Genomic DNA, 13164 nt, shown 5'->3' on the forward strand with positions numbered 1-13164 from the left:
TTTATTGATAATTAGTCATAGTTCACTAATATTGATTATCTTAATTAGATAAAAAAGATTGTCTCATACGACCATTCAACAGGAGTAGTTTATATTGACACTTTACAATAGTCTTATCTAGGTACAATTTGATCACCTCTGCAGCTGGAATCACCTAGGAAAACCTCTGGAGGGGAAGCCAAAATTCTCAGTCCAGGACATTAATCAACACATCTAAGAATAATCAGATTATGCACAGCAGGAGCTGCCTGGAAGAACTTCTAAAAGTGTCCAAAATTTCCATCTTAAGAGCACCTGACATAGATAGTCAAATACTTAATTGTAAAGGTTCAGGCAATCTACAAGTTCCAAGTCAGTCCATTGTTTCTGATTTGTCCGTTATCTCATCTGCATAGATGAATGGCTGGGTAATTTCTGGACTGTCAAAGAAACTAATAACTTTAGAGCAGGATTATACTGGTATTGCCCTGTTATCCAGTTAAAACACATTTAGAAGTAAAGAATAAACTTAGCTTTTGTACTTATACCTCACTTACGAACAAGTCCCCGTAACTCTCACTACACCACAGTCATTCAGATACTGCATAAATATTTCTACATTTACTGAAAAATGTAATTGATTTATTTATATTTTATTTACTTATACCATATTGGCTGGAAAAAAAAAGTCATTTGCACAAGGTGAGCCATAGACACTATGAAGGAAGATTTACTTTCCAAATTTCTTTACATCTGAACATGTTGACAATGAAAATTTGGTATGATTTTAGTGTAATAAATGAGCAACCTATTTTCAATTGCTATTTCACAATGTCAATTATGTTGTTGAACAACCAGTTTCTTCAAACATGACAAATGCATTTATCCTCATTCACAATTATGTGCCTGTGTGCATGCCAAATTTTAAGTTTTAATTCAAAGTCATCCAAATTGTTTGAGTGCAAATTGAAGTTTCAGAAATTTCTTGTGTCTATGGGATTGATATACTACTTTTTTCCCTAGTTCATAATCTTATAACACAAATAAACCTCCCTTTCTGAGTTTTTTTTCTCCCAAGTTTTGTAAAAGAGACATATTTATAGGCACAGAAAGGAGTAGCAAGTGTAACACTAGATCCTAAATCACAGAATTTGGGCAGACACATCCATGACAAAAAAAGCCAAGGATAAAGCCACAGGAAGCATGAGAAGTATGTCCACATTACATCACTTGCTCAAAACTGTTGCCAATAAGTAAACCATCATGCTAGGATAAATAATATTTATAAGCAAGTACTTATGATTCTACGCTTACTCATGCTGTATACATTGTGATTATATATCTATTTATATAAGCTAAAATATAACTGGAAATATTATTTGTATATGTTAAAATTTATAGTTAAATTATATTTAGATGGATATATTACATAATAAGGTAAATCAAGAACTGACTTTTTGTTTATATAAAGATAAGCATTAACACAAAAACAGTCTCACATGGAAAACATAGGGCATAAAATGTGAACTGTTCAATTAGGAACTGTCATGCTGGGTTGTACCAGCCTCCTAGAGTTTAACATTAACTATTTCCAAAGAAAAGTAAGAAACCATAGACCAAACAGACCTAGAAAGATTTTTGTTACTCTTTATTAATCAAAAGTAAGATTTTGACAAAAAATATGAAGGTTTGCAAGCATTTAAGATCTTATGGTAAGAATTCCATTTGATGTAAATATCCCTGTTTTTACCAGTTGAATTATAGAATTTTAAATAACGGTGGTGACAAAAACAAGAAGTAACCTTTTGTTTTTGTTTTGTTTGTCTGTTCCTGTTTTGCACATTTTCGTGAATCACACTAAAGTGAGTTGGCTTCTTTACATCTTTTGGAAGTGAATCAGTAATTCCTATGACATTTCCTAGTGATCAATAATATTAATACTTGTACAAAACTTCTACTTTTTGAGTTTTCACAATGTATTACATAGTATGTATTGTGCCATTGCCCTGTAATGGACAGGCTATAAAGAAATGTTCAGCTGTATAAAACAGACCTTAGAATACTTATAGATATTTCCCACTAGACCTAATGGGTAAATTTAGTACTTCAGAGTAAAAGTTATGGACTCCAACTTCACTATCACTGTGAAATTCCAAATGACTGCTGTGTGCAGAAGAGTGACATTAGCAGTGAGATATCAGTTGGCCACACACTTTTTACAGCATCGTTTTTCTCTGTTGCTATTCCCAGCGGTAGCTGTGCTGTCTCAGTTAACCTACCTATACAGGGTTTGGGGTGTTTTCATACCATCTTAAGCATCACTATTGTCTTCAAGGCAGCAAAAGGAGAATGAACTCAGTCTTTGAGCACTAGTTCATTACTTAACGCTTATCAAACCACAGGACTTGCATTGATATGGGGAGCTTAACTTAAAAGTTCCATAGAGAGTCTATAAGAAAATTTATAGTTCACAAGAAAATTTATAGTTCACAGCATATTACTTCCTTTAATTCAGAAAATCATGTCATTATGATAGGTCACAGAAAGAAGACATCACAGACTGGTAAATTAATGGATATCAAGTAATGAAAACATGCCTATATTTTTTCTAAATGAAACAGTAAAAGTAAATGAAGAAATACACTAGTTTAATTCTCAGTTTCTCAGTCTCTGATGTTCAGCTGTGTCTTCAGCAGATGCATTCTAAAACAGCTCAGAGTTTCTTGCAAATTTGGCTATTTACTGCTTCACCTTTTTCACTGTGACTAAAAATTGAGAATTGAGTGTTCAGCCTATTTTCGAAATAAGAGTGTACATATCTGCTCTGTAATCCTTTGTATCTCCCTCATCATTTCTTTATTAGTTTATATGTTATTTACCTATAAAATTACAATCCCTCACTTCCAAATCTGATTTTCTTTTTCTATAGTTGTTACCCACTGAAATAATTTTGATAGTGCTAGGACTGTAGGGTTAGGTTCTGTTTTTAAACAATTTTCTGTCATAACTGATCTGTCCTTGCAGTTCTCACACCACTGTTAGCTATGTGGTTTCTTTTATAAATGAAGGCCAAATCCTTACTACGCTAAAGCCATTTGGCAAAATTCCTGCTGACTTCAGTGGGAGCAGAATTTGACTCTAAAGTCTCAGCAGCTAAGTAACAGCTAGCATGTATAGTAGTAAACACCTGTTCTTATCTTTTTATCTACTCTAACCCTGATAATGTAATGAGGTTTATAGTGTCAAGTAAAAGCTAATGATAATTTAAGTTGATGGCACATACTTTGCTTTGTAACTAGCAGAAGATTTCTGTTCTTTCTTTTGTTTTTACAACAACAGCAACAAAAAAATGATTTACTGAAGATTAATGTTGCTCTTTGGAAAGCTAGCAATGCTACAAAGGGGAAAAATATGGTACCAGGAATACTTTACCATTAGAGACTAAAAACAACTTCTATGGGCAGTGCCCAAACACATTATCTGCCTGGTCCTGCACAGTACTAAATACCAGAAGAATTTCAGCATTTTCTCCTCCAAATAAAATCAGACAAATATTTGTTAAATCAAGAACAGAACAAAGAAATGCACTTCATATGATGATATGCTATCAAACCTAAAGCAACTTAGGTGCAATGTAGTGACCTCCTCATAAAACCTCATTCTATGCTTGAGTTATATACTATTAGCGCTATATGTGCAATAAAGTAAGGTTATTATCTTCATATTAACTTAATTTTTTTTAGTTTGTTGGCCTGAAAGATTTTACATGTACCCAAAATTCAACAGTCTTAAGATAACAGTCCTTGCTTCTTCTCTTCAAATATTCAGAGAAGAGAGGGAGCAGTAGAGCTCTCACGAACTCCAGACAGCTATGTCCCCTTTTGTCTTACCATAGTCTACCTTGTATCAAGGTGCAAGATTCTCCCAGGTGTACTTACAGAGTAGAGGAAACTGATACAGAAGACTACAATAAAGATAAACTTTGTTTGTTTGTTTGTTTGTTTGTTTGTTTTGATTACAATAGAGGAAGTTAAAGGAATATTACAGTAATTCAGTACTGATAGAGCCCTTGGGATGTATTTCCATATTTAGTCCAGCTAATACTATACTTTAATTTTTTGTTACCAGAATTTAAAACACGCATGTCAAAAATAATTTAAATCATTTTTGAATGATTTAAAACATGCTAGTATCTGGATCATCTGCAGTGCAGATGGAAAGAAGTTGTCTATCCTTATACGTATTTCTTGGCCAAATATTCTGTTTGGTACATTTCCATTTTCCTCCTGATGGTAAATAAGCTCCTGAAAAAGAAATAAGCATGGCCAATGGGAACTAAACATGAACAACTGCAGCGCTGACTAAAGAATTCAGAACAGGCATTTAATCTTTATATCCTGTTTGCTACATTGGGCATGGACAACTTTTTCTGTAGAACAAGACAAGATTTAGTCCAAAGTGTATGGGATAATTCACAGCCTAAAGTCATCCAGCTGCTGTGGAATTTCTTAAGAATTACATCTCTTCCCTTCTTCTAAATACTGAAGTCAAATTACATTATACTGTAGATTTTATTTCTCTAATACAAACAAAGAATGCTGATTACTGTATCTTTACATAGTGACAGAAATACATTTTGTGAAGACTTACTCTTTGAATATTTTATTTTGGACATTCTTCCTTTCTGGTGAACATATTTTTTTTTCTTCTTCTTCTTTTTTTTTTCTTTTTTTTTATTTAATTGCAGATGCCAGTGTTCAGCCATAGCTTATATCACTAGCTGCCTCAGACCAGACAAGGTTTCATTTATCATTTTTTACTATCCTTATAACACAATAGCATAGTGCTAAAAGACTGAACACTAGTCACACTTTTCACCGTATTCCAGGCAGAAATTTGCTGTCAAAAACCAATTATCTCAATTTACTTCCTCCCTCCCCAGAGTGGAAGGCTCACAGCCACCATCACCTCTTGTAAAAGGACTAAGATATAACTTACGAAAGATAAATGACTAGTGATATGTGATATAAGTAGGAATGTTAGACATCAGAGGATTGTTGTTGTTGTTGTTGTTGTTGTATTTAATGAGAATATACAACATGACTTTATCTCTTAAAGGCCCTCCTCAGTTCATTCAAAAATGAACTAGAACGGCAAGGTCAAAAGTATGATTCAGTAATGGAAATATGAATAATATTTGTCAAATAATCACTCACCCATCCTGCTTAAAGGAGCTGGTATATGAAATATTACATGTCACTTTGTTTCAAAACCCATCTTTTCCAATACCTCTCTCACAGTATTCTGGCCTACAAATGCAAAATATAATTAGCATTTTTGTTCAAGGAAATGGGATAATATAACTGTATCAGGCCTCGCACAAAGTTAAATTAACCACAGTGTTCAGTTTAAATGATTCCATATTTTGACATTGTTAACAAAATGAAGCCCTGTAGGAAGTTATTGTATGATTTTTCTCTGACTATTGTCATTTTTTCTATCATTAGGATGTCTGGGTTTTACCATTAGTCTATTGAAAGCCTCTGCTGACTGTTACAGTCCACAGCAATAATGTTTCAAGCAGCTAGCAACAATAGTAGCAGCATGGAGTGTGTTGCCTTTGATTTTCTTATACTGAAGAAAAAAAAAGAGTTTCAAGAGAGCAAGGAAGGACAGTTGCCAAAGTCATAGCTTACTGCAAGGTAAATTTAAAAGAAAGTAATAAGAATCAAATCTATATTTTCAAATTCATTTTGAGACATTAACTACTGTTTAATTGATACAGTTTCTGCTGATGGAGTGACTTAAAATAAATAAAAGTACTTCCTAGCTTTGCAAATTTATTAATTACAAAATGTGATGGCAGATTGCAAATATGACTAATAATTTCAATCTTGAAATGAGATAAGAGAAACCTGTGCATTTTTATCAGTACAAAAACAAGAGGCTTTTCCCCATAATCTTGACATGCCAAGTATCAGGGGTTTTATCAATTATTACATTTCCAGTAGATAATTTTCATCTTTTGAGAACAGAGTCTTTCAAATGTAAATTTTTAAATGTCCTTAATCTTTGCAGATATACGCTTAAAGTACCTCCATTGCTGACAAACAGATGGTCTTGTGGAAACAGTTCTTCCTCTTCTCTTCCTTCCATTTCACCCATTCTCCCCTTCACTGAAAGAAGGATCTATGCACTGAATGTTGGGCTGACACAGTGAGAGGGTACACTTCTCACTACACTTGTAAGACTTCACTAGGCATGTTAGAGACAATACACTTTTAAGCATTATACTGTCTCACAACTAAGCACTTTATGAGATTATGAAGTTTGGTGTGGGGAAAAAAAGTAAACAAATAAAAAAAATCATCCAAAGTTTGATGGGGAACAAAAATAACTTCCTAAAGCTTCCTAAAAGCTTTTCAAAAGTATCGGAAGTGATTTATTCAACAGTATTCAAACAGGTTACACCTTATCAGCACAGCGCTCTTACACTGTAAGATGCAAACAGCAGCGAAAGAACTGTTAAAGTGGTAAATACCCTAAATCTTTGCCTATAAGTACTAAAAATCTGGACAGTAGACAAAGACTTTATGCTGGGCTGAATGACTTGAAGTTTGTCTTTCAGCTGCACAGTCCAACAGTAATTGCCTTGAAAACAAAATAAAACAGAAATCTGTGTTTAAAGGGAAGTACATCTGTTGCGACACACAGCAACATCAGCAACTCCCAAGCTGAATCTCACAAGCTGCTGAATGTCCTGGTGATAGCTGAGACATGAACACTGGCCAAAGAAATCCACGTTATTCAAACAGTAATGTAACACTTCTGAGTACACGGCATACAGGATCCTTTCTGCATCGGTACCTTTGACTCTTACCTGTGCATACTGAGAATCACACACTTTATTCAGCTTTCTTTGCCTTCTCAGTAAAAATTCTAGACTTCAGTTGGCCACATCCTCAACTGGCTTAACATTACAAGAGTCAATGTAGTTGCATCAGGTGGGAATCTGACACAGCTATTTTGAAGTATAAAACAGAAATAAACACTTCCTATCTCCACTGTGTAGTATTTCACCTGAACGTTAGGTCTGAGATGGAAGGGGAAGATCCTCCCCAAAGTTCCCCCCCCCCCATTTTTGTGTTTGATTGCTCTTTATCTGTGTGTGTGTGCAAGCATGCGCGCGCGTGTGTATGTGTTTGTGGTTTTGTTTTTTGGGGGGGAAGGGGAGCTGTATGGTTGTTTGTTTTTTGAGGTTCAGAGTCTTTTCTTCCATCTGGCTAAATACTCTCGTGTCATTATTTACAATGCCTGCTAATGCCACTCTTATGCATCATTTGCACACATGATCCTCGTCCAAGTTTACTGGTATCAAAGAAGATATTCCTACACTGTAAGAGACTCTGGCTCAAAAAAACAGAAAAAAAAGGGATTCTAACCCCCTATTTTGAAAATAAGAGCATAAAACAAAGATTAAATTAAAGTAAGTTAAGGTTCCATGTAAAATATCATAGTTCCATTGTCATTGTCACTGCAAAATTCATGGCATGTGGGGCTGAGGTGAAGATGTTTTTCATTCAGTATATGGGCTACCTAGCAGCAAATCTTCTAAGCTTAAAAAGTTCCCAGAGCCCCATTTGGCTGTCAATGTATTTCTTTTTCAAGATTATATGAGAATATATTGTAAATCAAATTAATGCAGAATTTTTATTTGAGCTTTCTCTTTTGTTGATGATTGTCACACACACCAGGTTAGGTGGACAATGTTATTACTTTGCAAATTCTACTTGCTAAGAGTGAATTTTGCTTTCATTGCCTATACACGTATTATTTTATATTTTATTCTAACTTTAATAATTGGGAGGTTATTTATATGTAATGGACAAACAAACAAACAAACAAAAATTTTAAAACAGCAACTCTGGGATTAATAGAAATAAAAATTCCTGACTATGAAAATAAACAATAGAATTCTGTGAGACAATAAATTTGCAGGAGTTAACAGCAATCACAACATATTAGCCGGAGAAAATTGTGTTCCTCATTTAAGTGTGATATCAGAGTTTGTTGGAACAATCCAGATCACTGCAGTATTATTCAGTAGGTATATCATTTTGATTGGGGTAGTTTTTCAAGATCACCTTATAACTCTTGGTACAAAAGAGAAAAAGGAGAATGGCATAGGGTAACTTTAAGAGGCATGTCTTTATCTCAAGAGACAGAAAATTGCACAGTTCACATTGTCTACAGAGAACAGCTACAACATATTAATTAAATGTTTAAATTCTGTTTATATTTTTAGAATGGGATTTGAAAAGAAATCTTATTTCCCTGAGATTTACCGTTTAAACTACTCTGCAAGTCTTCCACACTACAACTTAGATATGCATCAGCCATTGAAGGTTGGATGTATATTCCACTCTACAGAAAACCAAACTGAAACCACCATGTTTCAAAAGGGTATGATATAAAAAAAAATTTAAGTGAGCTTAGAAGACTGACAAACCACTTAAGCTGAAAATGGATTTCTGAACAAGTTTTGCCACAGTAAAAACAAACAAACAAACAAATAAATAAGCATCCTCCCTTGTGTACTAATTAGAATACCAAGAATTGCCTACATATTCAGCTAAGGGATGGCAAATCAAACCTCAAGTCAATTTTGCAATTTTAATCACTAAGGAGTTTTTCCTCAGATGCCTTAACTACTTGACTGGCAAGTACTTGCATTATCTTAGAGCTATTTCTCTGTCATCTCCTCCTTTTGTTGCAGTATTTTTTGATTTTACATTATTCAGTAATCCTGTGCTGCTCATGAATGATAGAAACTGTTGTCTTCAAACTATTTTATTTTCCAAGTGTATTTCTGCTGATGAAACCCTTTTCCAAAGAGCCCTCACATTGATATACTTGGTGATGCAACTTGAATAACAAATAAACCAGCTTTAAATCTTTCCAAATTCTGCAAATTTTCAGTAAGCATTAAGCAGATAAACTGAAAATTTTGCATAAATTCTATAGCTTGTCATTTTACTAAAATAACCTGCAGTTAGAACAGAGTAACATAAATCAGTGTTTGCTTTTGAAATTCCATGGCATGTAAATGATAGTATTACCAAACATTACTAAACTTGAACTTTAAAAAAAAAATAATAAATAAAAATAAAAACTACAGTAATCCCAAAGGCATAATGGGTTGTTCTATTTATAGGCTTTTCAGAAGCACTGCCTGCATAGTTCTTGTGCATGTCACAAATGTCAATGTCCATAGCCTTACAAAACTTGTCCTATCAGAAATGTATTATCATTAGCTTCCATATGAGGAACCAAATCATGACAATCGTTAAAGGCTATGTCTACATGCATAAGTAGTGCAGCATGATAGGAATGGATCTGTAGAGCAAACAACCAGTGAAAAATATCTGATGTTGACACTAACTGAATTTCTGGAACCATTGCTAGGTGAAGAAAATGACCTGGAGTAATACTAGTGTGGTATTTTAAATTTTAAAAACAGTCGAGTTGTATGGCTTTGAGGCAAGCCTGGTGATCTATTTTCCAGAGGAGACGTTTCTAACTTTTCTTTTAATATATTTCTTGCTCCAGTTTCTTCTTAATTGACCCACTGAATGCAATCTTTTGCTCAGTCCTTTCCTTTCTGTTCCTGCTCCAAGTTGAAATGCTCTTGCATACTGTTCAGTTAATATTATCTCCTCATGGGATTGACGCCTACAGCTGGTAGGCCAGCAAAAATAAGAAGAGTAGGACAGCAAAAATAAATCTGTACTGGATTAAATTTATTAAAGATCAATGGACTGGAGCCCTTTACCAGTTGAACTGGATTATATGCACTCCTGAAGTCCTTCCATTTCATCCTACACTCTGAATAAATTACTTCCAAGAGGAATCCTTTTTGCTTACTCTTTAAGACTAGACTGCTCCAGAATGCAAATCACAATATAAGTGCTGTCTCAAGAGTACACTCCTGATCTTAAACAAAATGGTAGTGTATCTATATCCATACCCATACCCAAAGAGGTTTTGTGCCACAAGGCTGTTGCAGTGACAGGAATTTAACCTTTATTACATCCTTTGATTCTTATTCTAATGATTTCACAATGAATGAAATTATTTTCCCTGACTGATTCAGATTTTTTTTGAGAGAGAATAGGTGCCAGCTCCTATATTCCATAACTTTAGCATGCAGCATGTTCAGGTGTTCTGGTGATGCACAGAGGCTCTGATGTGACCCATCCTCCTGGAATAAGCAATTCTGTTTGAACCATTAGTATTTTTCCACAGCTAAAAGAATCCAAATAAAATATATTAAATATAATAAACCAAACATAAAGGAAGTTTTATAATGTCTTATAACTACAGATGAACGGCTAATTAGATGTCTAAAGTTATTATTTTGCTTTTTGGATTTAAACAGGAGTAGACAAAGAAGGAGAGACAGAAGATTATTAGATTATGGTACAGGGAAGCAGAATAAGGATAGAAAAAGAAAGAAGAAATCAAGATATAAAGAGGTTGTCTGGGACTTTCACATTCCTAAGTAACCTTCATCTGGGACACACTGCTTTTAGTATATAGGTCCAGAACTTTTTTTCTAAACTGCATAACTTAATTGCAGCTCCCTGTTAAGACAAAGCATCAAACTTTGATGAGGGAGAGCCTATTCAAATGACTTTGTATTTCCTTTCCTCTTACTTTTATATTTCCTCTAGATAAAACCCTGAACCCCCCTCCCCCCACCCCAGTGAGGAAAACTAAGGCAAAATAAACAACAACAGCCAAGAAGCCAGAATAATTAGGAAATCATGGCAAATCATCCAGTTTGGTATTGAAAAAGTAAATGAGCCAGATGTAAAGGAGATTAGTGCATTGGAAAGCTAGATCTCCATCAAGCCCCATTCAGGTATCACTAGTCTAGCTAATCACCACTTAGGAACTATAAGGCTTGACAGCATGACCCCTGTCAATCACAGTTGGTACAAAGTAGTGCTGAAAATGGAGCAGTCACTAAGGATGGCTCTATTTCTAGCTAACCTGTTTTGGCAGAACGTTTGTGTGCACCAACAGACTGAAATGTCAGTGAGCTGAAGAAGATGTGGGTGAACGTGAAAAAGCAGAAAGAAATGTAAAGAAAAAGGAAGAAACCAGAAGAAAAACTGAGCAAGACACAAAAAAATAAAGGACAGTACAAAAAAATATAGATCAAGACAGAAAAGAATGTTCTTAAAACAATAGACAAAAAGTTTTGCAGTGGGAATAGAGTTTAATCAGTTTGCTGTACCAGGTAGGATAAGCATCCATGGAAATTGATCACATTGGTTTTTAAACTCTTTAGATCACAGTTGCACCTTAATGGATCACTGCACCACCTAGCACTCTTCATGCTGCCTGGAACCTAAATAAAAGGTGGAAGGAAGGCAAAATAAGCTCCAGCTCTGAAAAATTTTGATTACTGGAATCTATCAAGTGCTTCACTGTGGCTCTGTAAATTCTATATTTGTTTTCTCATCCAATTACAGTTAATTGGGCAGTATTAAAAACGTATTGCAAAACCAGTGTTTACAGAGTCCTTAATCCCCCCACCAAAAAAAATCATATTTTGAAATCTACCTCATAACCACTAGTTTACGTAAAGCTCTATACATTAATATTACAGATATAATGCATATTAAATATTTGTGCATGTTAAACATCATTATTACCTATTTTCACCTACATTCAATAAATAATTTAGGTTAGAAAAGCTTAATATACTTTTTTCTAATCTTTTTCTTTTTTTCTGTTGTAGGGTATCATTCTGTGAATAGCTGAGCTTAATTCTTATTAAAACTTTGATTAACATAACAAAGCAATGAATGTGCAATAGGTCATTACTCGACAGGAGAGCGAAACATGTCAGAACAGCATGTTTACAGCAAACAGCTTAGCTCAGATCTCTTTATTTCAGCTATTTGGCATTGCTTCCTCTTCTCCTTTCTACCCATATGACAGGGTAGAATACTAAGAAAAGTGCATGGCAGTTTTTCCAGTGATTCTGTTGGTGGACCTTGGTTAGCCAGTCTCTCCAAAGAAAAAAAATCCATGTAAATGTAACAATCACAGTTAGTAGGCAATTCCTGGATTAGTAGGTAAAAACAGATTACAGGAAAAGAGCTTGCACAAACAACAAGTCTCTGTTTGAATAAAACCACAATTTCAGCAACTGCAACCTCCTCTTGTAATGTTATCCGTATCTTGTCACGCCCAGAAACGTCTGAGAGAACTTTTTTTTTTAGTAACTATAACTAAATTTAATAACTTCCTTACAGTTGGGAGCTAATACTTCTGAATGAGACAAGTAATACGCACAAACAGATGGTTTGTGCAAAGAATAGAGTCTATTAACCGTCAGGTTTGTTCCATGAGGGAAGGCACAACGTCAGAGGACTCTCCCAATACCAGCTATAATATCGTCTGGACAGCCTTTTAGCTACTCTGGACGGATTTTGATGCTGCAGTCTCTTTCCAGATCCATTTCAGCACCGAGCGTCGGCTTCTCTGCCGTTCTGCACACAGTTAAAACGCTCGGCGTCCCCTCGCCGGGGGGGAAAGCCGCCGGCCCCTAGCAGCGGCCATTGCAGGGGTAGGAGCGCCACCTGGCGGCGCGCGCCGCCGCCCGCCCCGCCCCGCCCCCTCCCCCTGCTCTCCCGCCGCGCCCGGCTGGCGCGCGGCCGTTAGGGCCGTTGCGGCCGTTACCGCCGGCCGTTGGGAGCGTGCAGCCTTAGCAGCCCTGGCTCCAGGGCCACCCGCCTTCCCCGCCCTGCGCTTTCTTCGCCTGTTTTTGTTGCACCGTTCCATGACGTCATCTCTTTTTTGTTGTTGTTGTTTCTCCCTGTGAAAGGCGTCCAGAAACAGAAGCATTTGAAGAATCGCCCTGCTGATTAAAATTCCCCACTTCTGCTTTCTGTTTTCATGTTGCCAGTGACTTTGGAGACTAAAATGTGTCACACAGGAGGGAGATTTCTGCTTGAAAATGCAACCATTTTCTTTTACCATATTTAATGAACAAAACACATAATATTGGGAAGCATATTGAAGCAGAGCAAACTACGGTCTGTGGGGAGTTCCTTTGTTTCTTAGTGTCCTAAAGCTTTTGATTAAAAAAAGAAAAACTATTAAGAATGT

The sequence above is a fragment of the Rhea pennata genome, chromosome Z, assembly GCF_028389875.1.
Source record: "Rhea pennata isolate bPtePen1 chromosome Z, bPtePen1.pri, whole genome shotgun sequence".
Taxonomy (NCBI): domain Eukaryota; kingdom Metazoa; phylum Chordata; class Aves; order Rheiformes; family Rheidae; genus Rhea; species Rhea pennata.